General features: G+C 39.5%; 31 non-coding genes across 31 annotated transcripts; all 31 read left to right on the top strand.

The window, feature by feature from the left end:
* Positions 1-842: 842 nt before the first annotated feature.
* TRNAK-CUU (transfer RNA lysine (anticodon CUU)) lies at positions 843-915 on the top strand. Its single transcript has one exon. It is a non-coding gene; the product is annotated as a tRNA-Lys (tRNA).
* A 344-nt stretch (positions 916-1,259) lies between these two features.
* On the top strand, positions 1,260-1,332 carry TRNAA-AGC (transfer RNA alanine (anticodon AGC)). The gene has a single exon. It is a non-coding gene; the product is annotated as a tRNA-Ala (tRNA).
* Positions 1,333-1,684: 352 nt separating this feature from the next.
* TRNAK-CUU (transfer RNA lysine (anticodon CUU)) lies at positions 1,685-1,757 on the top strand. Its single transcript has one exon. It is a non-coding gene; the product is annotated as a tRNA-Lys (tRNA).
* Positions 1,758-2,369: 612 nt separating this feature from the next.
* TRNAK-CUU (transfer RNA lysine (anticodon CUU)) lies at positions 2,370-2,442 on the top strand. Its single transcript has one exon. It is a non-coding gene; the product is annotated as a tRNA-Lys (tRNA).
* Positions 2,443-2,786: 344 nt separating this feature from the next.
* Positions 2,787-2,859, top strand: TRNAA-AGC (transfer RNA alanine (anticodon AGC)). Its single transcript has one exon. It is a non-coding gene; the product is annotated as a tRNA-Ala (tRNA).
* A 353-nt stretch (positions 2,860-3,212) lies between these two features.
* TRNAK-CUU (transfer RNA lysine (anticodon CUU)) lies at positions 3,213-3,285 on the top strand. Its single transcript has one exon. It is a non-coding gene; the product is annotated as a tRNA-Lys (tRNA).
* Positions 3,286-6,951: 3,666 nt separating this feature from the next.
* On the top strand, positions 6,952-7,024 carry TRNAK-CUU (transfer RNA lysine (anticodon CUU)). Its single transcript has one exon. It is a non-coding gene; the product is annotated as a tRNA-Lys (tRNA).
* Positions 7,025-7,793: 769 nt separating this feature from the next.
* TRNAK-CUU (transfer RNA lysine (anticodon CUU)) lies at positions 7,794-7,866 on the top strand. The gene has a single exon. It is a non-coding gene; the product is annotated as a tRNA-Lys (tRNA).
* Positions 7,867-8,478: 612 nt separating this feature from the next.
* Positions 8,479-8,551, top strand: TRNAK-CUU (transfer RNA lysine (anticodon CUU)). The gene has a single exon. It is a non-coding gene; the product is annotated as a tRNA-Lys (tRNA).
* Positions 8,552-8,895: 344 nt separating this feature from the next.
* On the top strand, positions 8,896-8,968 carry TRNAA-AGC (transfer RNA alanine (anticodon AGC)). The gene has a single exon. It is a non-coding gene; the product is annotated as a tRNA-Ala (tRNA).
* A 352-nt stretch (positions 8,969-9,320) lies between these two features.
* Positions 9,321-9,393, top strand: TRNAK-CUU (transfer RNA lysine (anticodon CUU)). The gene has a single exon. It is a non-coding gene; the product is annotated as a tRNA-Lys (tRNA).
* A 612-nt stretch (positions 9,394-10,005) lies between these two features.
* On the top strand, positions 10,006-10,078 carry TRNAK-CUU (transfer RNA lysine (anticodon CUU)). Its single transcript has one exon. It is a non-coding gene; the product is annotated as a tRNA-Lys (tRNA).
* A 344-nt stretch (positions 10,079-10,422) lies between these two features.
* On the top strand, positions 10,423-10,495 carry TRNAA-AGC (transfer RNA alanine (anticodon AGC)). The gene has a single exon. It is a non-coding gene; the product is annotated as a tRNA-Ala (tRNA).
* Positions 10,496-10,847: 352 nt separating this feature from the next.
* TRNAK-CUU (transfer RNA lysine (anticodon CUU)) lies at positions 10,848-10,920 on the top strand. Its single transcript has one exon. It is a non-coding gene; the product is annotated as a tRNA-Lys (tRNA).
* Positions 10,921-11,949: 1,029 nt separating this feature from the next.
* On the top strand, positions 11,950-12,022 carry TRNAA-AGC (transfer RNA alanine (anticodon AGC)). Its single transcript has one exon. It is a non-coding gene; the product is annotated as a tRNA-Ala (tRNA).
* Positions 12,023-12,374: 352 nt separating this feature from the next.
* On the top strand, positions 12,375-12,447 carry TRNAK-CUU (transfer RNA lysine (anticodon CUU)). Its single transcript has one exon. It is a non-coding gene; the product is annotated as a tRNA-Lys (tRNA).
* Positions 12,448-13,059: 612 nt separating this feature from the next.
* Positions 13,060-13,132, top strand: TRNAK-CUU (transfer RNA lysine (anticodon CUU)). The gene has a single exon. It is a non-coding gene; the product is annotated as a tRNA-Lys (tRNA).
* A 344-nt stretch (positions 13,133-13,476) lies between these two features.
* TRNAA-AGC (transfer RNA alanine (anticodon AGC)) lies at positions 13,477-13,549 on the top strand. Its single transcript has one exon. It is a non-coding gene; the product is annotated as a tRNA-Ala (tRNA).
* Positions 13,550-13,901: 352 nt separating this feature from the next.
* Positions 13,902-13,974, top strand: TRNAK-CUU (transfer RNA lysine (anticodon CUU)). Its single transcript has one exon. It is a non-coding gene; the product is annotated as a tRNA-Lys (tRNA).
* A 344-nt stretch (positions 13,975-14,318) lies between these two features.
* On the top strand, positions 14,319-14,391 carry TRNAA-AGC (transfer RNA alanine (anticodon AGC)). Its single transcript has one exon. It is a non-coding gene; the product is annotated as a tRNA-Ala (tRNA).
* A 352-nt stretch (positions 14,392-14,743) lies between these two features.
* Positions 14,744-14,816, top strand: TRNAK-CUU (transfer RNA lysine (anticodon CUU)). The gene has a single exon. It is a non-coding gene; the product is annotated as a tRNA-Lys (tRNA).
* A 612-nt stretch (positions 14,817-15,428) lies between these two features.
* Positions 15,429-15,501, top strand: TRNAK-CUU (transfer RNA lysine (anticodon CUU)). The gene has a single exon. It is a non-coding gene; the product is annotated as a tRNA-Lys (tRNA).
* Positions 15,502-15,845: 344 nt separating this feature from the next.
* On the top strand, positions 15,846-15,918 carry TRNAA-AGC (transfer RNA alanine (anticodon AGC)). The gene has a single exon. It is a non-coding gene; the product is annotated as a tRNA-Ala (tRNA).
* A 1,455-nt stretch (positions 15,919-17,373) lies between these two features.
* TRNAA-AGC (transfer RNA alanine (anticodon AGC)) lies at positions 17,374-17,446 on the top strand. Its single transcript has one exon. It is a non-coding gene; the product is annotated as a tRNA-Ala (tRNA).
* A 1,038-nt stretch (positions 17,447-18,484) lies between these two features.
* Positions 18,485-18,557, top strand: TRNAK-CUU (transfer RNA lysine (anticodon CUU)). Its single transcript has one exon. It is a non-coding gene; the product is annotated as a tRNA-Lys (tRNA).
* A 344-nt stretch (positions 18,558-18,901) lies between these two features.
* On the top strand, positions 18,902-18,974 carry TRNAA-AGC (transfer RNA alanine (anticodon AGC)). The gene has a single exon. It is a non-coding gene; the product is annotated as a tRNA-Ala (tRNA).
* A 352-nt stretch (positions 18,975-19,326) lies between these two features.
* TRNAK-CUU (transfer RNA lysine (anticodon CUU)) lies at positions 19,327-19,399 on the top strand. Its single transcript has one exon. It is a non-coding gene; the product is annotated as a tRNA-Lys (tRNA).
* A 1,859-nt stretch (positions 19,400-21,258) lies between these two features.
* On the top strand, positions 21,259-21,331 carry TRNAA-AGC (transfer RNA alanine (anticodon AGC)). The gene has a single exon. It is a non-coding gene; the product is annotated as a tRNA-Ala (tRNA).
* Positions 21,332-22,369: 1,038 nt separating this feature from the next.
* TRNAK-CUU (transfer RNA lysine (anticodon CUU)) lies at positions 22,370-22,442 on the top strand. Its single transcript has one exon. It is a non-coding gene; the product is annotated as a tRNA-Lys (tRNA).
* Positions 22,443-22,786: 344 nt separating this feature from the next.
* Positions 22,787-22,859, top strand: TRNAA-AGC (transfer RNA alanine (anticodon AGC)). The gene has a single exon. It is a non-coding gene; the product is annotated as a tRNA-Ala (tRNA).
* Positions 22,860-23,211: 352 nt separating this feature from the next.
* TRNAK-CUU (transfer RNA lysine (anticodon CUU)) lies at positions 23,212-23,284 on the top strand. Its single transcript has one exon. It is a non-coding gene; the product is annotated as a tRNA-Lys (tRNA).
* Positions 23,285-23,696: the final 412 nt, after the last annotated feature.

Raw genomic sequence — 23,696 nt, 5'->3', positions numbered from 1 at the left:
ACAACTTCCATTTCAATTTTGTCTCATTTTACTTGACACTCTGTCCACTGAGGGATCTATAAATGATAAGTTCCTTGAAAAACAAGAGTTGAGGAATATCCAGGAACTGGTTTTCTTAATGAAAAACGATCAGTTTGCATTCTACTTTAAAGAGGGAGCCCGGCAAGCTCAGTCGGTAGAGCATGAGACTCTTAATCTCAGGGTCATGGGTTTGAGCCCCACGTTGGGCGAAAACGAGTAATTTTTGCAGGATTATTGCATTGGATCTCATAATATGGCAATTAATCTTGCATTAGACATGCAATAACTCCCAAAAATTGTATATCTTTGGTTTCCCATTGGTGGGAAATGTAACTTCAAGATTAGGTAGGGCATTAGTCAGCGATATTACTCCTATTCAAGTACTAAACAGGCCAACCTGAACTGTAAAACATCCCCTAAGTGGAGGTAAGGCATCAGTTAGGAGTGAACTGAACACTCATGTAATGGGCAATTTGACGTCAAATAAAGTGTCGTAGGCATTAACATTACTTTTGAAATGTTATTCTGAGGGAGCACACAGGGGAATTATCTCAAATGGTAGAGCGCTCGCTTAGCATGCGAGAGGTAGCGGGATTGATGCCCGCATTCTCCATTCTAAAATGTAAATACATTTTATTTTTAACTTGTCATTGCCAAGCTTGTTGCATAGTAAGAACAGATAAATCACAGATGGCTTTCATATATGGTCCACTGAGGGATCTATAAATGATAAGTTCCTTGAAAAACAAGAGTTGAGGAATATCCAGGAACTGGTTTTCTTAATGAAAAACGATCAGTTTGCATACTACTTTAAAGAGGGAGCCCGGCTAGCTCAGTCGGTAGAGCATGAGACTCTTAATCTCAGGGTCGTGGGTTCGAGCCCCACGTTGGGCGAAAACGAGTAATTTTTGCAGGATTATTGCATTGGATCTCATAATATGGCAATTAATCTTGCATTAGACATGCAATAACTCCCAAAAATTGTATATCTTTGGTTTCCCATTGGTGGGAAATGTAACTTCAAGATTAGGTAGGGCATTAGTCTAGATTAACATACAGCGATATTACTCCTATTCAAGTACTAAACAGGCCAACCTGAACTGTAAAACATCCCCTAAGTGGAGGTAAGGCATCAGTTAGGAGTGAACTGAACACTCACGTAATGGGTAATTTGACGTCAAATAAAGTGTGGAAGGCATTAACATTACTTTTGAAATGTTATTCTGAGGGAGCACACAGGGGAATTAGCTCAAATGGTAGAGCGCTCGCTTAGCATGCGAGAGGTAGCGGGATCGATGCCCGCATTCTCCATTCTAAAATGTACATACATTTTATTTTTAACTTGTCATTGCCAAGCTTGTTGCATAGTAAGAACAGATAAATCACAGATGGCTTTCATATATGGTCACATCATAACAACTAAAGGGGTTTTATCAAAAGGGTTTAGGTATTCGTTAGCTTGTGAGAGCAATTTGAGTTCTTATGCAATCTCACAATGACATTTCCACAACTTCCATTTCAATTTTGTCTCCTTTTACTTGACACTCTGTCCACTGAGGGATCTATAAATGATAAGTTCCTTGAAAAACAAGAGTTGAGGAATATCCAGGAACTGGTTTTCTTAATGAAAAACGATCAGTTTGCATTCTACTTTAAAGAGGGAGCCCGGCTAGCTCAGTCGGTAGAGCATGAGACTCTTAATCTCAGGGTCGTGGGTTCGAGCCCCACGTTGGGTGAAAACGAGTAATTTTTGCAGGATTATTGCATTGGATCTCATAATATGGCAATTAATCTTGCATTAGACATGCAATAACTCCCAAAAATTGTATATCTTTGGTTTCCCATTGGTGGGAAATGTAACTTCAAGATTAGGTAGGGCATTAGTCAGCGATATTACTCCTATTCAAGTACTAAACAGGCCAACCTGAACTGTAAAACATCCCCTAAGTGGAGGTAAGGCATCAGTTAGGAGTGAACTGAACACTCATGTAATGGGCAATTTGACGTCAAATAAAGTGTCGTAGGCATTAACATTACTTTTGAAATGTTATTCTGAGGGAGCACACAGGGGAAGTAGCTCAAATGGTAGAGCGCTCGCTTAGCATGCGAGAGGTAGCGGGATTGATGCCCGCATTCTCCATTCTAAAATGTACATACATTTTATTTTTAACTGGTCATTGCCAAGCTTGTTGCATAGTAAGAACAGATAAATCACAGATGGCTTTCATATATGGTCCACTGAGGGATCTATAAATGATAAGTTCCTTGAAAAACAAGAGTTGAGGAATATCCAGGAACTGGTTTTCTTAATGAAAAACGATCAGTTTGCATACTACTTTAAAGAGGGAGCCCGGCTAGCTCAGTCGGTAGAGCATGAGACTCTTAATCTCAGGGTCGTGGGTTCGAGCCCCACGTTGGGCGAAAACGAGTAATTTTTGCAGGATTATTGCATTGGATCTCATAATATGGCAATTAATCTTGCATTAGACATGCAATAACTCCCAAAAATTGTATATCTTTGGTTTCCCATTGGTGGGAAATGTAACTTCAAGATTAGGTAGGGCATTAGTCTAGATTAACATACAGCGATATTACTCCTATTCAAGTACTAAACAGGCCAACCTGAACTGTAAAACATCCCCTAAGTGGAGGTAAGGCATCAGTTAGGAGTGAACTGAACACTCATGTAATGGGCAATTTGACGTCAAATAAAGTGTGGAAGGCATTAACATTACTTTTGAAATGTTATTCTGAGGGAGCACACAGGGGAATTAGCTCAAATGGTAGAGCGCTCGCTTAGCATGCGAGAGGTAGCGGGATCGATGCCCGCATTCTCCATTCTAAAATGTACATACATTTTAGTTTTTAACTTGTCATTGCCAAGCTTGTTGCATAGTAAGAACAGATAAATCACAGATGGCTTTCATATATGGTCACATCATAACAACTAAAGGGGTTTTATCAAAAGGGTTTAGGTATTCGTTAGCTTGTGAGAGCAATTTGAGTTCTTATGCAATCTCACAATGACATTTCCACAACTTCCATTTCAATTTTATCTCCTTTTACTTGACACTCTGTCCACTGAGGGATCTATAAATGATAAGTTCCTTGAAAAACAAGAGTTGAGGAATATCCAGGAACTGGTTTTCTTAATGAAAAATGATCAGTTTGCATTCTACTTTAAAGAGGGAGCCCGGCTAGCTCAGTCGGTAGAGCATGAGACTCTTAATCTCAGGGTCGTGGGTTCGAGCCCCACGTTGTGCGAAAACGAGTAATTTTTGCAGGATTATTGCATTGGATCTCATAATATGGCAATTAATCTTGCATTAGACATGCAATAACTCCCAAAAATTGTGTATCTTTGGTTTCCCATTGGTGGGAAATGTAACTTCAAGATTAGGTAGGGCATTAGTCAGCGATATTACTCCTATTCAAGTACTAAACAGGCCAACCTGAACTGTAAAACATCCCCTAAGTGGAGGTAAGGCATCAGTTAGGAGTGAACTGAACACTCATGTAATGGGCAATTTGACGTCAAATAAAGTGTCGTAGGCATTAACATTACTTTTGAAATGTTATTCTGAGGGAGCATACAGGGGAATTAGCTCAAATGGTAGAGCGCTCGCTTAGCATGCGAGAGGTAGCGGGATTGATGCCCGCATTCTCCATTCTAAAATGTACATACTTTTTATTTTTAACTTGTCATTGCCAAGCTTGTTGCATAGTAAGAACAGATAAATCACAGATGGCTTTCATATATGGTCCACTGAGGGATCTATAAATGATAAGTTCCTTGAAAAACAAGAGTTGAGGAATATCCAGGATCTGGTTTTCTTAATGAAAAACGATCAGTTTGCATACTACTTTAAAGAGGGAGCCCGGCTAGCTCAGTCGGTAGAGCATGAGACTCTTAATCTCAGGTTCGTGGGTTAGTGCCCCACGTTGGGCGAAAACGATTAATTTTTGCAGGATTATTGCATTGGATCTCATAATATGGCAATTAATCTTGCATTAGACATGCAATAACTCCCAAAAATTGTATATCTTTGGTTTCCCATTGGTGGGAAATGTAACTTCAAGATTAGGTAGGGCATTAGTCTAGATTAACATACAGCGATATTACTCCTATTCAAGTACTTAACAGGCCAACCTGAACTGTAAAACATCCCCTAAGTGAAGGTAAGGCATCAGTTAGGAGTGAACTGAACACTCATGTAATGGGCAATTTGACGTCAAATAAAGTGTCGTAGGCATTAACATTACTTTTGAAATGTTATTCTGAGGGAGCACACAGGGGAATTAGCTCAAATGGTAGAGCGCTTGCTTAGCATGCGAGAGGTAGCGGGATCGATGCCCGCATTCTCCATTCTAAAATGTACATACATTTTATTTTTAACTTGTCATTGCCAGGCTTGTTGCATAGTAAGAACAGATAAATCACAGATGGCTTTCATATATGGTCACATCATAACAACTAAAGGGGTTTTATCAAAAGGGTTTAGGTATTCGTTAGCTTGTGAGAGCAATTTGAGTTCTTATGCAATCTCACAATGACATTTCCACAACTTCCATTTCAATTTTGTCTCATTTTACTTGACACTCTGTCCACTGAGGGATCTATAAATGATAAGTTCCTTGAAAAACAAGAGTTGAGGAATATCCAGGAACTGGTTTTCTTAATGAAAAACGATCAGTTTGCATTCTACTTTAAAGAGGGAGCCCGGCAAGCTCAGTCGGTAGAGCATGAGACTCTTAATCTCAGGGTCGTGGGTTTGAGCCCCACGTTGGGCGAAAACGAGTAATTTTTGCAGGATTATTGCATTGGATCTCATAATATGGCAATTAATCTTGCATTAGACATGCAATAACTCCCAAAAATTGTATATCTTTGGTTTCCCATTGGTGGGAAATGTAACTTCAAGATTAGGTAGGGCATTAGTCAGCGATATTACTCCTATTCAAGTACTAAACAGGCCAACCTGAACTGTAAAACATCCCCTAAGTGGAGGTAAGGCATCAGTTAGGAGTGAACTGGACACTCATGTAATGGGCAATTTGACGTCAAATAAAGTGTCGTAGGCATTAACATTACTTTTGAAATGTTATTCTGAGGGAGCACACAGGGGAAGTAGCTCAAATGGTAGAGCGCTCGCTTAGCATGCGAGAGGTAGCGGGATTGATGCCCGCATTCTCCATTCTAAAATGTACATACATTTTATTTTTAACTTGTCATTGCCAAGCTTGTTGCATAGTAAGAACAGATAAATCACAGATGGCTTTCATATATGGTCCACTGAGGGATCTATAAATGATAAGTTCCTTGAAAAACAAGAGTTGAGGAATATCCAGGAACTGGTTTTCTTAATGAAAAACGATCAGTTTGCATACTACTTTAAAGAGGGAGCCCGGCTAGCTCAGTCGGTAGAGCATGAGACTCTTAATCTCAGGTTCGTGGGTTAGTGCCCCACGTTGGGCGAAAACGATTAATTTTTGCAGGATTATTGCATTGGATCTCATAATATGGCAATTAATCTTGCATTAGACATGCAATAACTCCCAAAAATTGTATATCTTTGGTTTCCCATTGGTGGGAAATGTAACTTCAAGATTAGGTAGGGCATTAGTCTAGATTAACATACAGCGATATTACTCCTATTCAAGTACTTAACAGGCCAACCTGAACTGTAAAACATCCCCTAAGTGAAGGTAAGGCATCAGTTAGGAGTGAACTGAACACTCATGTAATGGGCAATTTGACGTCAAATAAAGTGTCGTAGGCATTAACATTACTTTTGAAATGTTATTCTGAGGGAGCACACAGGGGAATTAGCTCAAATGGTAGAGCGCTTGCTTAGCATGCGAGAGGTAGCGGGATCGATGCCCGCATTCTCCATTCTAAAATGTACATACATTTTATTTTTAACTTGTCATTGCCAGGCTTGTTGCATAGTAAGAACAGATAAATCACAGATGGCTTTCATATATGGTCACATCATAACAACTAAAGGGGTTTTATCAAAAGGGTTTAGGTATTCGTTAGCTTGTGAGAGCAATTTGAGTTCTTATGCAATCTCACAATGACATTTCCACAACTTCCATTTCAATTTTGTCTCATTTTACTTGACACTCTGTCCACTGAGGGATCTATAAATGATAAGTTCCTTGAAAAACAAGAGTTGAGGAATATCCAGGAACTGGTTTTCTTAATGAAAAACGATCAGTTTGCATTCTACTTTAAAGAGGGAGCCCGGCAAGCTCAGTCGGTAGAGCATGAGACTCTTAATCTCAGGGTCGTGGGTTTGAGCCCCACGTTGGGCGAAAACGAGTAATTTTTGCAGGATTATTGCATTGGATCTCATAATATGGCAATTAATCTTGCATTAGACATGCAATAACTCCCAAAAATTGTATATCTTTGGTTTCCCATTGGTGGGAAATGTAACTTCAAGATTAGGTAGGGCATTAGTCAGCGATATTACTCCTATTCAAGTACTAAACAGGCCAACCTGAACTGTAAAACATCCCCTAAGTGGAGGTAAGGCATCAGTTAGGAGTGAACTGGACACTCATGTAATGGGCAATTTGACGTCAAATAAAGTGTCGTAGGCATTAACATTACTTTTGAAATGTTATTCTGAGGGAGCACACAGGGGAAGTAGCTCAAATGGTAGAGCGCTCGCTTAGCATGCGAGAGGTAGCGGGATTGATGCCCGCATTCTCCATTCTAAAATGTACATACATTTTATTTTTAACTTGTCATTGCCAAGCTTGTTGCATAGTAAGAACAGATAAATCACAGATGGCTTTCATATATGGTCCACTGAGGGATCTATAAATGATAAGTTCCTTGAAAAACAAGAGTTGAGGAATATCCAGGAACTGGTTTTCTTAATGAAAAACGATCAGTTTGCATACTACTTTAAAGAGGGAGCCCGGCTAGCTCAGTCGGTAGAGCATGAGACTCTTAATCTCAGGGTCGTGGGTTCGAGCCCCACGTTGGGCGAAAACGAGTAATTTTTGCAGGATTATTGCATTGGATCTCATAATATGGCAATTAATCTTGCATTAGACATGCAATAACTCCCAAAAATTGTATATCTTTGGTTTCCCATTGGTGGGAAATGTAACTTCAAGATTAGGTAGGGCATTAGTCTAGATTAACATACAGCGATATTACTCCTATTCAAGTACTAAACAGGCCAACCTGAACTGTAAAACATCCCCTAAGTGGAGGTAAGGCATCAGTTAGGAGTGAACTGAACACTCATGTAATGGGCAATTTGACGTCAAATAAAGTGTGGAAGGCATTAACATTACTTTTGAAATGTTATTCTGAGGGAGCACACAGGGGAATTAGCTCAAATGGTAGAGCGCTCGCTTAGCATGCGAGAGGTAGCGGGATAGATGCCCGCATTCTCCATTCTAAAATGTACATACATTTTATTTTTAACTTGTCATTGCCAAGCTTGTTGCATAGTAAGAACAGATAAATCACAGATGGCTTTCATATATGGTCACATCATAACAACTAAAGGGGTTTTATCAAAAGGGTTTAGGTATTCGTTAGCTTGTGAGAGCAATTTGAGTTCTTATGCAATCTCACAATGACATTTCCACAACTTCCATTTCAATTTTGTCTCCTTTTACTTGACACTCTGTCCACTGAGGGATCTATAAATGATAAGTTCCTTGAAAAACAAGAGTTGAGGAATATCCAGGAACTGGTTTTCTTAATGAAAAATGATCAGTTTGCATTCTACTTTAAAGAGGGAGCCCGGCTAGCTCAGTCGGTAGAGCATGAGACTCTTAATCTCAGGGTCGTGGGTTCGAGCCCCACGTTGGGCGAAAACGAGTATTTTTTGCAGGATTATTGCATTGGATCTCATAATATGGCAATTAATCTTGCATTAGACATGCAATAACTCCCAAAAATTGTATATCTTTGGTTTCCCATTGGTGGGAAATGTAACTTCAAGATTAGGTAGGGCATTAGTCAGCGATATTACTCCTATTCAAGTACTAAACAGGCCAACCTGAACTGTAAAACATCCCCTAAGTGGAGGTAAGGCATCAGTTAGGAGTGAACTGAACACTCATGTAATGGGCAATTTGACGTCAAATAAAGTGTCGTAGGCATTAACATTACTTTTGAAATGTTATTCTGAGGGAGCACACAGGGGAATTAGCTCAAATGGTAGAGCGCTCGCTTAGCATGCGAGAGGTAGTGGGATTGATGCCCGCATTCTCCATTCTAAAATGTAAATACATTTTATTTTTAACTTGTCATTGCCAAGCTTGTTGCATAGTAAGAACAGATAAATCACAGATGGCTTTCATATATGGTCCACTGAGGGATCTATAAATGATAAGTTCCTTGAAAAACAAGAGTTGAGGAATATCCAGGAACTGGTTTTCTTAATGAAAAACGATCAGTTTGCATACTACTTTAAAGAGGGAGCCTGGCTAGCTCAGTCGGTAGAGCATGAGACTCTTAATCTCAGGGTCGTGGGTTTGAGCCCCACGTTGGGCGAAAACGAGTAATTTTTGCAGGATTATTGCATTGGATCTCATAATATGGCAATTAATCTTGCATTAGACATGCAATAACTCCCAAAAATTGTATATCTTTGGTTTCCCATTGGTGGGAAATGTAACTTCAAGATTAGGTAGGGCATTAGTCTAGATTAACATACAGCGATATTACTCCTATTCAAGTACTAAACAGTCCAACCTGAACTGTAAAACATCCCCTAAGTGGAGGTAAGGCATCAGTTAGGAGTGAACTGAACACTCATGTAATGGGCAATTTGACGTCAAATAAAGTGTGGAAGGCATTAACATTACTTTTGAAATGTTATTCTGAGGGAGCACACAGGGGAATTAGCTCAAATGGTAGAGCGCTCGCTTAGCATGCGAGAGGTAGCGGGATCGATGCCCGCATTCTCCATTCTAAAATGTACATACATTTTATTTTTAACTTGTCATTGCCAAGCTTGTTGCATAGTAAGAACAGATAAATCACAGATGGCTTTCATATATGGTCACATCATAACAACTAAAGGGGTTTTATCAAAAGGGTTTAGGTATTCGTTAGCTTGTGAGAGCAATTTGAGTTCTTATGCAATCTCACAATGACATTTCCACAACTTCCATTTCAATTTTGTCTCATTTTACTTGACACTCTGTCCACTGAGGGATCTATAAATGATAAGTTCCTTGAAAAACAAGAGTTGAGGAATATCCAGGAACTGGTTTTCTTAATGAAAAACGATCAGTTTGCATACTACTTTAAAGAGGGAGCCCGGCTAGCTCAGTCGGTAGAGCATGAGACTCTTAATCTCAGGGTCGTGGGTTCGAGCCCCACGTTGGGCGAAAACGAGTAATTTTTGCAGGATTATTGCATTGGATCTCATAATATGGCAATTAATCTTGCATTAGACATGCAATAACTCCCAAAAATTGTATATCTTTGGTTTCCCATTGGTGGGAAATGTAACTTCAAGATTAGGTAGGGCATTAGTCAGCGATATTACTCCTATTCAAGTACTAAACAGGCCAACCTGAACTGTAAAACATCCCCTAAGTGGAGGTAAGGCATCAGTTAGGAGTGAACTGAACACTCATGTAATGGGCAATTTGACGTCAAATAAAGTGTCGTAGGCATTAACATTACTTTTGAAATGTTATTCTGAGGGAGCACACAGGGGAATTATCTCAAATGGTAGAGCGCTCGCTTAGCATGCGAGAGGTAGCGGGATTGATGCCCGCATTCTCCATTCTAAAATGTAAATACATTTTATTTTTAACTTGTCATTGCCAAGCTTGTTGCATAGTAAGAACAGATAAATCACAGATGGCTTTCATATATGGTCCACTGAGGGATCTATAAATGATAAGTTCCTTGAAAAACAAGAGTTGAGGAATATCCAGGAACTGGTTTTCTTAATGAAAAACGATCAGTTTGCATACTACTTTAAAGAGGGAGCCCGGCTAGCTCAGTCGGTAGAGCATGAGACTCTTAATCTCAGGGTCGTGGGTTCGAGCCCCACGTTGGGCGAAAACGAGTAATTTTTGCAGGATTATTGCATTGGATCTCATAATATGGCAATTAATCTTGCATTAGACATGCAATAACTCCCAAAAATTGTATATCTTTGGTTTCCCATTGGTGGGAAATGTAACTTCAAGATTAGGTAGGGCATTAGTCTAGATTAACATACAGCGATATTACTCCTATTCAAGTACTAAACAGGCCAACCTGAACTGTAAAACATCCCCTAAGTGGAGGTAAGGCATCAGTTAGGAGTGAACTGAACACTCATGTAATGGGCAATTTGACGTCAAATAAAGTGTGGAAGGCATTAACATTACTTTTGAAATGTTATTCTGAGGGAGCACACAGGGGAATTAGCTCAAATGGTAGAGCGCTCGCTTAGCATGCGAGAGGTAGTGGGATCGATGCCCGCATTCTCCATTCTAAAATGTACATACATTTTATTTTTAACTTGTCATTGCCAAGCTTGTTGCATAGTAAGAACAGATAAATCACAGATGGCTTTCATATATGGTCACATCATAACAACTAAAGGGGTTTTATCAAAAGGGTTTAGGTATTCGTTAGCTTGTGAGAGCAATTTGAGTTCTTATGCAATCTCACAATGACATTTCCACAACTTCCATTTCAATTTTGTCTCCTTTTACTTGACACTCTGTCCACTGAGGGATCTATAAATGATAAGTTCCTTGAAAAACAAGAGTTGAGGAATATCCAGGAACTGGTTTTCTTAATGAAAAATGATCAGTTTGCATTCTACTTTAAAGAGGGAGCCCGGCTAGCTCAGTCGGTAGAGCATGAGACTCTTAATCTCAGGGTCGTGGGTTCGAGCCCCACGTTGGGTGAAAACAAGTAATTTTTGCAGGATTATTGCATTGGATCTCATAATATGGCAATTAATCTTGCATTAGACATGCAATAACTCCCAAAAATTGTATATCTTTGGTTTCCCATTGGTGGGAAATGTAACTTCAAGATTAGGTAGGGCATTAGTCAGCGATATTACTCCTATTCAAGTACTAAACAGGCCAACCTGAACTGTAAAACATCCCCTAAGTGGAGGTAAGGCATCAGTTAGGAGTGAACTGAACACTCATGTAATGGGCAATTTGACGTCAAATAAAGTGTCGTAGGCATTAACATTACTTTTAAAATGTTATTCTGAGGGAGCACACAGGGGAATTAGCTCAAATGGTAGAGCGCTCGCTTAGCATGCGAGAGGTAGCGGGATTGATGCCCGCATTCTCCATTCTAAAATGTACATAAATTTTATTTTTAACTTGTCATTGCCAAGCTTGTTGCATAGTAAGAACAGATAAATCACAGATGGCTTTCATATATGGTCCACTGAGGGATCTATAAATGATAAGTTCCTTGAAAAACAAGAGTTGAGGAATATCCAGGAACTGGTTTTCTTAATGAAAAACGATCAGTTTGCATACTACTTTAAAGAGGGAGCCCGGCTAGCTCAGTCGGTAGAGCATGAGACTCTTAATCTCAGGTTCGTGGGTTCGTGCCCCACGTTGGGCGAAAACGATTAATTTTTGCAGGATTATTGCATTGGATCTCATAATATGGCAATTAATCTTGCATTAGACATGCAATAACTCCCAAAAATTGTATATCTTTGGTTTCCCATTGGTGGGAAATGTAACTTCAAGATTAGGTAGGGCATTAGTCTAGATTAACATACAGCGATATTACTCCTATTCAAGTACTTAACAGGCCAACCTGAACTGTAAAACATCCCCTAAGTGAAGGTAAGGCATCAGTTAGGAGTGAACTGAACACTCATGTAATGGGCAATTTGACGTCAAATAAAGTGTCGTAGGCATTAACATTACTTTTGAAATGTTATTCTGAGGGAGCACACAGGGGAATTAGCTCAAATGGTAGAGCGCTCGCTTAGCATGCGAGAGGTAGCGGGATCGATGCCCGCATTCTCCATTCTAAAATGTACATACATTTTATTTTTAACTTGTCATTGCCAGGCTTGTTGCATAGTAAGAACAGATAAATCACAGATGGCTTTCATATATGGTCACATCATAACAACTAAAGGGGTTTTATCAAAAGGGTTTAGGTATTCGTTAGCTTGTGAGAGCAATTTGAGTTCTTATGCAATCTCACAATGACATTTCCACAACTTCCATTTCAATTTTGTCTCATTTTACTTGACACTCTGTCCACTGAGGGATCTATAAATGATAAGTTCCTTGAAAAACAAGAGTTGAGGAATAACCAGGAACTGGTTTTCTTAATGAAAAATGATCAGTTTGCATTCTTCTTTAAAGAGGGAGCCCGGCTAGCTCAGTCGGTAGAGCATGAGACTCTTAATCTCAGGGTCGTGGGTTCGAGCCCCACGTTGGGCGAAAACGAGTAATTTTTGCAGGATTATTGCATTGGATCTCATAATATGGCAATTAATCTTGCATTAGACATGCAATAACTCCCAAAAATTGTATATCTTTGGTTTCCCATTGGTGGGAAATGTAACTTCAAGATTAGGTAGGGCATTAGTCAGCGATATTACTCCTATTCAAGTACTAAACAGGCCAACCTGAACTGTAAAACATCCCCTAAGTGGAGGTAAGGCATCAGTTAGGAGTGAACTGAACACTCATGTAATGGGCAATTTGACGTCAAATAAAGTGTCGTAGGCATTAACATTACTTTTGAAATGTTATTCTGAGGGAGCACACAGGGGAAGTAGCTCAAATGGTAGAGCGCTCGCTTAGCATGCGAGAAGTAGCGGGATTGATGCCCGCATTCTCCATTCTAAAATGTACATACATTTTATTTTTAACTTGTCATTGCCAAGCTTGTTGCATAGTAAGAACAGATAAATCACAGATGGCTTTCATATATGGTCCACTGAGGGATCTATAAATGATAAGTTCCTTGAAAAACAAGAGTTGAGGAATATCCAGGAACTGGTTTTCTTAATGAAAAACGATCAGTTTGCATACTACTTTAAAGAGGGAGCCCGGCTAGCTCAGTCGGTAGAGCATGAGACTCTTAATCTCAGGGTCGTGGGTTCGAGCCCCACGTTGGGCGAAAACGAGTAATTTTTGCAGGATTATTGCATTGGATCTCATAATATGGCAATTAATCTTGCATTAGACATGCAATAACTCCCACAAATTGTATATCTTTGGTTTCCCATTGGTGGGAAATGTAACTTCAAGATTAGGTAGGGCATTAGTCTAGATTAACATACAGCGATATTACTCCTATTCAAGTACTAAACAGGCCAACCTGAACTGTAAAACATCCCCTAAGTGGAGGTAAGGCATCAGTTAGGAGTGAACTGAACACTCATGTAATGGGCAATTTGACGTCAAATAAAGTGTGGAAGGCATTAACATTACTTTTGAAATGTTATTCTGAGGGAGCACACAGGGGAATTAGCTCAAATGGTAGAGCGCTCGCTTAGCATGCGAGAGGTAGCGGGATCGATGCCCGCATTCTCCATTCTAAAATGTACATACATTTTATTTTTAACTTGTCATTGCCAAGCTTGTTGCATAGTAAGAACAGATAAATCACAGATGGCTTTCATATATGGTCACATCATAACAACTAAAGGGGTTTTATCAAAAGGGTTTAGGTATTCGTTAGCTTGTGAGAGCAATTTGAGTTCTTATGCAATCTCACAATGACATTTCCACAACTTCCATTTCAATTTTGTCTCCTTTTACTTGACACTCTGTCCACTGAGGGATCTATAAATGATAAGTTCCTTGAAAAACAAGAGTTGAGGAATATCCAGGAACTGGTTTTCTTAATGAAAAATGATCAGTTTGCATTCTACTTTAAAGAGGGAGCCCGGCTAGCTCAGTCGGTAGAGCATGAGACTCTTAATCTCAGGGTCGTGGGTTCGAGCCCCACGTTGTGCGAAAACGAGTAATTTTTGCAGGATTATTGCATTGGATCTCATAATATGGCAATTAATCTTGCATTAGACATGCAATAACTCCCAAAAATTGTATATCTTTGGTTTCCCATTGGTGGGAAATGTAACTTCAAGATTAGGTAGGGCATTAGTCTAGATTAACATACAGCGATATTACTCCTATTCAAGTACTAAACAGGCCAACCTGAACTGTAAAACATCCCCTAAGTGGAGGTAAGGCATCAGTTAGGAGTGAACTGAACACTCATGTAATGGGCAATTTGACGTCAAATAAAGTGTGGAAGGCATTAACATTACTTTTGAAATGTTATTCTGATGGAGCACACAGGGGAATTAGCTCAAATGGTAGAGCGCTCGCTTAGCATGCGAGAGGTAGCGGGATCGATGCCCGCATTCTCCATTCTAAAATGTACATACATTTTATTTTTAACTTGTCATTGCCAAGCTTGTTGCATAGTAAGAACAGATAAATCACAGATGGCTTTCATATATGGTCACATCATAACAACTAAAGGGGTTTTATCAAAAGGGTTTAGGTATTCGTTAGCTTGTGAGAGCAATTTGAGTTCTTATGCAATCTCACAATGACATTTCCACAACTTCCATTTCAATTTTGTCTCCTTTTACTTGACACTCTGTCCACTGAGGGATCTATAAATGATAAGTTCCTTGAAAAACAAGAGTTGAGGAATATCCAGGAACTGGTTTTCTTAATGAAAAATGATCAGTTTGCATTCTACTTTAAAGAGGGAGCCCGGCTAGCTCAGTCGGTAGAGCATGAGACTCTTAATCTCAGGGTCGTGGGTTCGAGCCCCACGTTGTGCGAAAACGAGTAATTTTTGCAGGATTATTGCATTGGATCTCATAATATGGCAATTAATCTTGCATTAGACATGCAATAACTCCCAAAAATTGTATATCTTTGGTTTCCCATTGGTGGGAAATGTAACTTCAAGATTAGGTAGGGCATTAGTCAGCGATATTACTCCTATTCAAGTACTAAACAGGCCAACCTGAACTGTAAAACATCCCCTAAGTGGAGGTAAGGCATCAGTTAGGAGTGAACTGAACACTCATGTAATGGGCAATTTGACGTCAAATAAAGTGTCGTAGGCATTAACATTACTTTTGAAATGTTATTCTGAGGGAGCACACAGGGGAAGTAGCTCAAATGGTAGAGCGCTCGCTTAGCATGCGAGAGGTAGCGGGATTGATGCCCGCATTCTCCATTCTAAAATGTACATACATTTTATTTTTAACTTGTCATTGCCAAGCTTGTTGCATAGTAAGAACAGATAAATCACAGATGGCTTTCATATATGGTCCACTGAGGGATCTATAAATGATAAGTTCCTTGAAAAACAAGAGTTGAGGAATATCCAGGAACTGGTTTTCTTAATGAAAAACGATCAGTTTGCATACTACTTTAAAGAGGGAGCCCGGCTAGCTCAGTCGGTAGAGTATGAGACTCTTAATCTCAGGGTCGTGGGTTCGAGCCCCATGTTGGGCGAAAACGAGTAATTTTTGCAGGATTATTGCATTGGATCTCATAATATGGCAATTAATCTTGCATTAGACATGCAATAACTCCCAAAAATTGTATATCTTTGGTTTCCCATTGGTGGGAAATGTAACTTCAAGATTAGGTAGGGCATTAGTCTAGATTAACATACAGCGATATTACTCCTATTCAAGTACTAAACAGGCCAACCTGAACTGTAAAACATCCCCTAAGTGGAGGTAAGGCATCAGTTAGGAGTGAACTGAACACTCATGTAATGGGCAATTTGACGTCAAATAAAGTGTGGAAGGCATTAACATTACTTTTGAAATGTTATTCTGAGGGAGCACACAGGGGAATTAGCTCAAATGGTAGAGTGCTCGCTTAGCATGCGAGAGGTAGCGGGATCGATGCCCGCATTCTCCATTCTAAAATGTACATACATTTTATTTTTAACTTGTCATTGCCAAGCTTGTTGCATAGTAAGAACAGATAAATCACAGATGGCTTTCATATATGGTCACATCGTAACAACTAAAGGGGTTTTATCAAAAGGGTTTAGGTATTCGTTAGCTTGTGAGAGCAATTTGAGTTCTTATGCAATCTCACAATGACATTTCCACAACTTCCATTTCAATTTTGTCTCCTTTTACTTGACACTCTGTCCACTGAGGGATCTATAAATGATAAGTTCCTTGAAAAACAAGAGTTGAGGAATATCCAGGAACTGGTTTTCTTAATGAAAAATGATCAGTTTGCATTCTACTTTAAAGAGGGAGCCCCGGCTAGCTCAGTCGGTAGAGCATGAGACTCTTAATCTCAGGGTCGTGGGTTCGCGCCCCACGTTGTGCAAAAACGAGTAATTTTTGCAGGATTATTGTATTGGATCTCATAATATGGCAATTAATCTTGCATTAGACATGCAATAACTCCCAAAAATTGTATATCTTTGGTTTCCCATTGGTGGGAAATGTAACTTCAAGATTAGGTAGGGCATTAGTCAGCGATATTACTCCTATTCAAGTACTAAACAGGCCAACCTGAACTGTAAAACATCCCCTAAGTGGAGGTAAGGCATCAGTTAGGAGTGAACTGAACACTCATGTAATGGGCAATTTGACGTCAAATAAAGTGTCGTAGGCATTAACATTACTTTTGAAATGTTATTCTGAGGGAGCACACAGGGGAATTAGCTCAAATGGAAGAGCGCTCGCTTAGCATGCGAGAGGTAGCGGGATTGATGCCCGCATTCTCCATTCTAAAATGTACATACATTTTATTTTTAACTTGTCATTGCCAAGCTTGTTGCATAGTAAGAACAGATAAATCACAGATGGCTTTCATATATGGTCCACTGAGGGATCTATAAATGATAAGTTCCTTGAAAAACAAGAGTTGAGGAATATCCAGGAACTGGTTTTCTTAATGAAAAACGATCAGTTTGCATACTACTTTAAAGAGGGAGCCCGGCTAGCTCAGTCGGTAGAGCATGAGACTCTTAATCTCAGGTTCGTGGGTTCCTGCCCCACGTTGGGCGAAAACGATTAATTTTTGCAGGATTATTGCATTGGATCTCATAATATGGCAATTAATCTTGCATTAGACATGCAATAACTCCCAAAAATTGTATATCTTTGGTTTCCCATTGGTGGGAAATGTAACTTCAAGATTAGGTAGGGCATTAGTCTAGATTAACATACAGCGATATTACTCCTATTCAAGTACTTAACAGGCCAACCTGAACTGTAAAACATCCCCTAAGTGAAGGTAAGGCATCAGTTAGGAGTGAACTGAACACTCATGTAATGGGCAATTTGACGTCAAATAAAGTGTCGTAGGCATTAACATTACTTTTGAAATGTTATTCTGAGGGAGCACACAGGGGAATTAGCTCAAATGGTAGAGCGCTCGCTTAGCATGCGAGAGGTAGCGGGATCGATGCCCGCATTCTCCATTCTAAAATGTACATACATTTTATTTTTAACTTGTCATTGCCAGGCTTGTTGCATAGTAAGAACAGATAAATCACAGATGGCTTTCATATATGGTCACATCATAACAACTAAAGGGGTTTTATCAAAAGGGTTTAGGTATTCGTTAGCTTGTGAGAGCAATTTGAGTTCTTATGCAATCTCACAATGACATTTCCACAACTTCCATTTCAATTTTGTCTCATTTTACTTGACACTCTGTCCACTGAGGGATCTATAAATGATAAGTTCCTTGAAAAACAAGAGTTGAGGAATATCCAGGAACTGGTTTTCTTAATGAAAAACGATCAGTTTGCATTCTACTTTAAAGAGGGAGCCCGGCAAGCTCAGTCGGTAGAGCATGAGACTCTTAATCTCAGGGTCGTGGGTTTGAGCCCCACGTTGGGCGAAAACGAGTATTTTTTGCAGGATTATTGCATTGGATCTCATAATATGGCAATTAATCTTGCATTAGACATGCAATAACTCCCAAAAATTGTATATCTTTGGTTTCCCATTGGTGGGAAATGTAACTTCAAGATTAGGTAGGGCATTAGTCAGCGATATTACTCCTATTCAAGTACTAAACAGGCCAACCTGAACTGTAAAACATCCCCTAAGTGGAGGTAAGGCATCAGTTAGGAGTGAACTGAACACTCATGTAATGGGCAATTTGACGTCAAATAAAGTGTCGTAGGCATTAACATTACTTTTGAAACGTTATTCTGAGGGAGCACACAGGGGAATTAGCTCAAATGGTAGAGCCCTCGCTTAGCATGCGAGAGGTAGCGGGATTGATGCCCGCATTCTCCATTCTAAAATGTACATACATTTTACTTTTTAACTTGTCATTGCCAAGCTTGTTGCATAGTAAGAACAGATAAATCACAGATGGCTTTCATATATGGTCCACTGAGGGATCTATAAATGATAAGTTCCTTGAAAAACAAGAGTTGAGGAATATCCAGGAACTGGTTTTCTTAATGAAAAACGATCAGTTTGCATACTACTTTAAAGAGGCAGCCTGGCTAGCTCAGTCGGTAGAGCATGAGACTCTTAATCTCAGGGTCGTGGGTTCGAGCCCCACGTTGGGCGAAAACGAGTAATTTTTGCAGGATTATTGCATTGGATCTCATAATATGGCAATTAATCTTGCATTAGACATGCAATAACTCCCAAAAATTGTATATCTTTGGTTTCCCATTGGTGGGAAATGTAACTTCAAGATTAGGTAGGGCATTAGTCTAGATTAACATACAGCGATATTACTCCTATTCAAGTACTAAACAGTCCAACCTGAACTGTAAAACATCCCCTAAGTGGAGGTAAGGCATCAGTTAGGAGTGAACTGAACACTCATGTAATGGGCAATTTGACGTCAAATAAAGTGTGGAAGGCATTAACATTACTTTTGAAATGTTATTCTGAGGGAGCACACAGGGGAATTAGCTCAAATGGTAGAGCGCTCGCTTAGCATGCGAGAGGTAGCGGGATCGATGCCCGCATTCTCCATTCTAAAATGTACATACATTTTATTTTTAACTTGTCATTGCCAAGCTTGTTGCATAGTAAGAACAGATAAATCACAGATGGCTTTCATATATGGTCACATCATAACAACTAAAGGGGTTTTATCAAAAGGGTTTAGGTATTCGTTAGCTTGTGAGAGCAATTTGAGTTCTTATGCAATCTCACAATGACATTTCCACAACTTCCATTTCAATTTTGTCTCATTTTACTTGACACTCTGTCCACTGAGGGATCTATAAATGATAAGTTCCTTGAAAAACAAGAGTTGAGGAATTTCCAGGAACTGGTTTTCTTAATGAAAAACGATCAGTTTGCATACTACTTTAAAGAGGGAGCCCGGCTAGCTCAGTCGGTAGAGCATGAGACTCTTAATCTCAGGGTCGTGGGTTCGAGCCCCACGTTGGGCGAAAACGAGTAATTTTTGCAGGATTATTGCATTGGATCTCATAATATGGCAATTAATCTTGCATTAGACATGCAATAACTCCCAAAAATTGTATATCTTTGGTTTCCCATTGGTGGGAAATGTAACTTCAAGATTAGGTAGGGCATTAGTCAGCGATATTACTCCTATTCAAGTACTAAACAGGCCAACCTGAACTGTAAAACATCCCCTAAGTGGAGGTAAGGCATCAGTTAGGAGTGAACTGAACACTCATGTAATGGGCAATTTGACGTCAAATAAAGTGTCGTAGGCATTAACATTACTTTTGAAATGTTATTCTGAGGGAGCACACAGGGGAATTATCTCAAATGGTAGAGCGCTCGCTTAGCATGCGAGAGGTAGCGGGATTGATGCCCGCATTCTCCATTCTAAAATGTAAATACATTTTATTTTTAACTTGTCATTGCCAAGCTTGTTGCATAGTAAGAACAGATAAATCACAGATGGCTTTCATATATGGTCACATCATAACAACTAAAGGGGTTTTATCAAAAGGGTTTAGGTATTCGTTAGCTTGTGAGAGCAATTTGAGTTCTTATGCAATCTCACAATGACATTTCCACAACTTCCATTTCAATTTTGTCTCCTTTTACTTGACACTCTGTCCACTGAGGGATCTATAAATGATAAGTTCCTTGAAAAACAAGAGTTGAGGAATATCCAGGAACTGGTTTTCTTAATGAAAAATGATCAGTTTGCATTCTACTTTAAAGAGGGAGCCCCGGCTAGCTCAGTCGGTAGAGCATGAGACTCTTAATCTCAGGGTCGTGGGTTCGCCCCCCACGTTGTGCGAAAACGAGTAATTTTTGCAGGATTATTGTATTGGATCTCATAATATGGCAATTAATCTTGCATTAGACATGCAATAACTCCCAAAAATTGTATATCTTTGGTTTCCCATTGGTGGGAAATGTAACTTCAAGATTAGGTAGGGCATTAGTCAGCGATATTACTCCTATTCAAGTACTAAACAGGCCAACCTGAACTGTAAAACATCCCCTAAGTGGAGGTAAGGCATCAGTTAGGAGTGAACTGAACACTCATGTAATGGGCAATTTGACGTCAAATAAAGTGTCGTAGGCATTAACATTACTTTTGAAATGTTATTCTGAGGGAGCACACAGGGGAATTAGCTCAAATGGAAGAGCGCTCGCTTAGCATGCGAGAGGTAGCGGGATTGATGCCCGCATTCTCCATTCTAAAATGTACATACATTTTATTTTTAACTTGTCATTGCCAAGCTTGTTGCATAGTAAGAACAGATAAATCACAGATGGCTTTCATATATGGTCCACTGAGGGATCTATAAATGATAAGTTCCTTGAAAAACAAGAGTTGAGGAATATCCAGGAACTGGTTTTCTTAATGAAAAACGATCAGTTTGCATACTACTTTAAAGAGGGAGCCCGGCTAGCTCAGTCGGTAGAGCATGAGACTCTTAATCTCAGGTTCGTGGGTTCCTGCCCCACGTTGGGCGAAAACGATTAATTTTTGCAGGATTATTGCATTGGATCTCATAATATGGCAATTAATCTTGCATTAGACATGCAATAACTCCCAAAAATTGTATATCTTTGGTTTCCCATTGGTGGGAAATGTAACTTCAAGATTAGGTAGGGCATTAGTCTAGATTAACATACAGCGATATTACTCCTATTCAAGTACTTAACAGGCCAACCTGAACTGTAAAACATCCCCTAAGTGAAGGTAAGGCATCAGTTAGGAGTGAACTGAACACTCATGTAATGGGCAATTTGACGTCAAATAAAGTGTCGTAGGCATTAACATTACTTTTGAAATGTTATTCTGAGGGAGCACACAGGGGAATTAGCTCAAATGGTAGAGCGCTCGCTTAGCATGCGAGAGGTAGCGGGATCGATGCCCGCATTCTCCATTCTAAAATGTACATACATTTTATTTTTAACTTGTCATTGCCAGGCTTGTTGCATAGTAAGAACAGATAAATCACAGATGGCTTTCATATATGGTCACATCATAACAACTAAAGGGGTTTTATCAAAAGGGTTTAGGTATTCGTTAGCTTGTGAGAGCAATTTGAGTTCTTATGCAATCTCACAATGACATTTCCACAACTTCCATTTCAATTTTGTCTCATTTTACTTGACACTCTGTCCACTGAGGGATCTATAAATGATAAGTTCCTTGAAAAACAAGAGTTGAGGAATATCCAGGAACTGGTTTTCTTAATGAAAAACGATCAGTTTGCATTCTACTTTAAAGAGGGAGCCCGGCAAGCTCAGTCGTTAGAGCATGAGACTCTTAATCTCAGGGTCGTGGGTTTGAGCCCCACGTTGGGCGAAAACGAGTATTTTTTGCAGGATTATTGCATTGGATCTCATAATATGGCAATTAATCTTGCATTAGACATGCAATAACTCCCAAAAATTGTATATCTTTGGTTTCCCATTGGTGGGAAATGTAACTTCAAGATTAGGTAGGGCATTAGTCAGCGATATTACTCCTATTCAAGTACTAAACAGGCCAACCTGAACTGTAAAACATCCCCTAAGTGGAGGTAAGGCATCAGTTAGGAGTGAACTGAACACTCATGTAATGGGCAATTTGACGTCAAATAAAGTGTCGTAGGCATTAACATTACTTTTGAAACGTTATTCTGAGGGAGCACACAGGGGAATTAGCTCAAATGGTAGAGCGCTCGCTTAGCATGCGAGAGGTAGCGGGATTGATGCCCGCATTCTCCATTCTAAAATGTACATACATTTTACTTTTTAACTTGTCATTGCCAAGCTTGTTGCATAGTAAGAACAGATAAATCACAGATGGCTTTCATATATGGTCCACTGAGGGATCTATAAATGATAAGTTCCTTGAAAAACAAGAGTTGAGGAATATCCAGGAACTGGTTTTCTTAATGAAAAACGATCAGTTTGCATACTACTTTAAAGAGGCAGCCTGGCTAGCTCAGTCGGTAGAGCATGAGACTCTTAATCTCAGGGTCGTGGGTTCGAGCCCCACGTTGGGCGAAAACGAGTAATTTTTGCAGGATTATTGCATTGGATCTCATAATATGGCAATTAATCTTGCATTAGACATGCAATAACTCCCAAAAATTGTATATCTTTGGTTTCCCATTGGTGGGAAATGTAACTTCAAGATTAGGTAGGGCATTAGTCTAGATTAACATACAGCGATATTACTCCTATTCAAGTACTAAACAGTCCAACCTGAACTGTAAAACATCCCCTAAGTGGAGGTAAGGCATCAGTTAGGAGTGAACTGAACACTCATGTAATGGGCAATTTGACGTCAAATAAAGTGTGGAAGGCATTAACATTACTTTTGAAATGTTATTCTGAGGGAGCACACAGGGGAATTAGCTCAAATGGTAGAGCGCTCGCTTAGCATGCGAGAGGTAGCGGGATCGATGCCCGCATTCTCCATTCTAAAATGTACATACATTTTATTTTTAACTTGTCATTGCCAAGCTTGTTGCATAGTAAGAACAGATAAATCACAGATGGCTTTCATATATGGTCACATCATAACAACTAAAGGGGTTTTATCAAAAGGGTTTAGGTATTCGTTAGCTTGTGAGAGCAATTTGAGTTCTTATGCAATCTCACAATGACATTTCCACAACTTCCATTTCAATTTTGTCTCATTTTACTTGACACTCTGTCCACTGAGGGATCTATAAATGATAAGTTCCTTGAAAAACAAGAGTTGAGGAATTTCCAGGAACTGGTTTTCTTAATGAAAAACGATCAGTTTGCATACTACTTTAAAGAGGGAGCCCGGCTAGCTCAGTCGGTAGAGCATGAGACTCTTAATCTCAGGGTCGTGGGTTCGAGCCCCACGTTGGGCGAAAACGAGTAATTTTTGCAGGATTATTGCATTGGATCTCATAATATGGCAATTAATCTTGCATTAGACATGCAATAACTCCCAAAAATTGTATATCTTTGGTTTCCCATTGGTGGGAAATGTAACTTCAAGATTAGGTAGGGCATTAGTCAGCGATATTACTCCTATTCAAGTACTAAACAGGCCAACCTGAACTGTAAAACATCCCCTAAGTGGAGGTAAGGCATCAGTTAGGAGTGAACTGAACACTCATGTAATGGGCAATTTGACGTCAAATAAAGTGTCGTAGGCATTAACATTACTTTTGAAATGTTATTCTGAGGGAGCACACAGGGGAATTATCTCAAATGGTAGAGCGCTCGCTTAGCATGCGAGAGGTAGCGGGATTGATGCCCGCATTCTCCATTCTAAAA

Source organism: Lissotriton helveticus, chromosome 1_2, assembly GCF_964261635.1.
Source record: "Lissotriton helveticus chromosome 1_2, aLisHel1.1, whole genome shotgun sequence".
NCBI lineage: Eukaryota > Metazoa > Chordata > Amphibia > Caudata > Salamandridae > Lissotriton > Lissotriton helveticus.
This window is presented reverse-complemented; position numbering and strand designations above follow the sequence as displayed.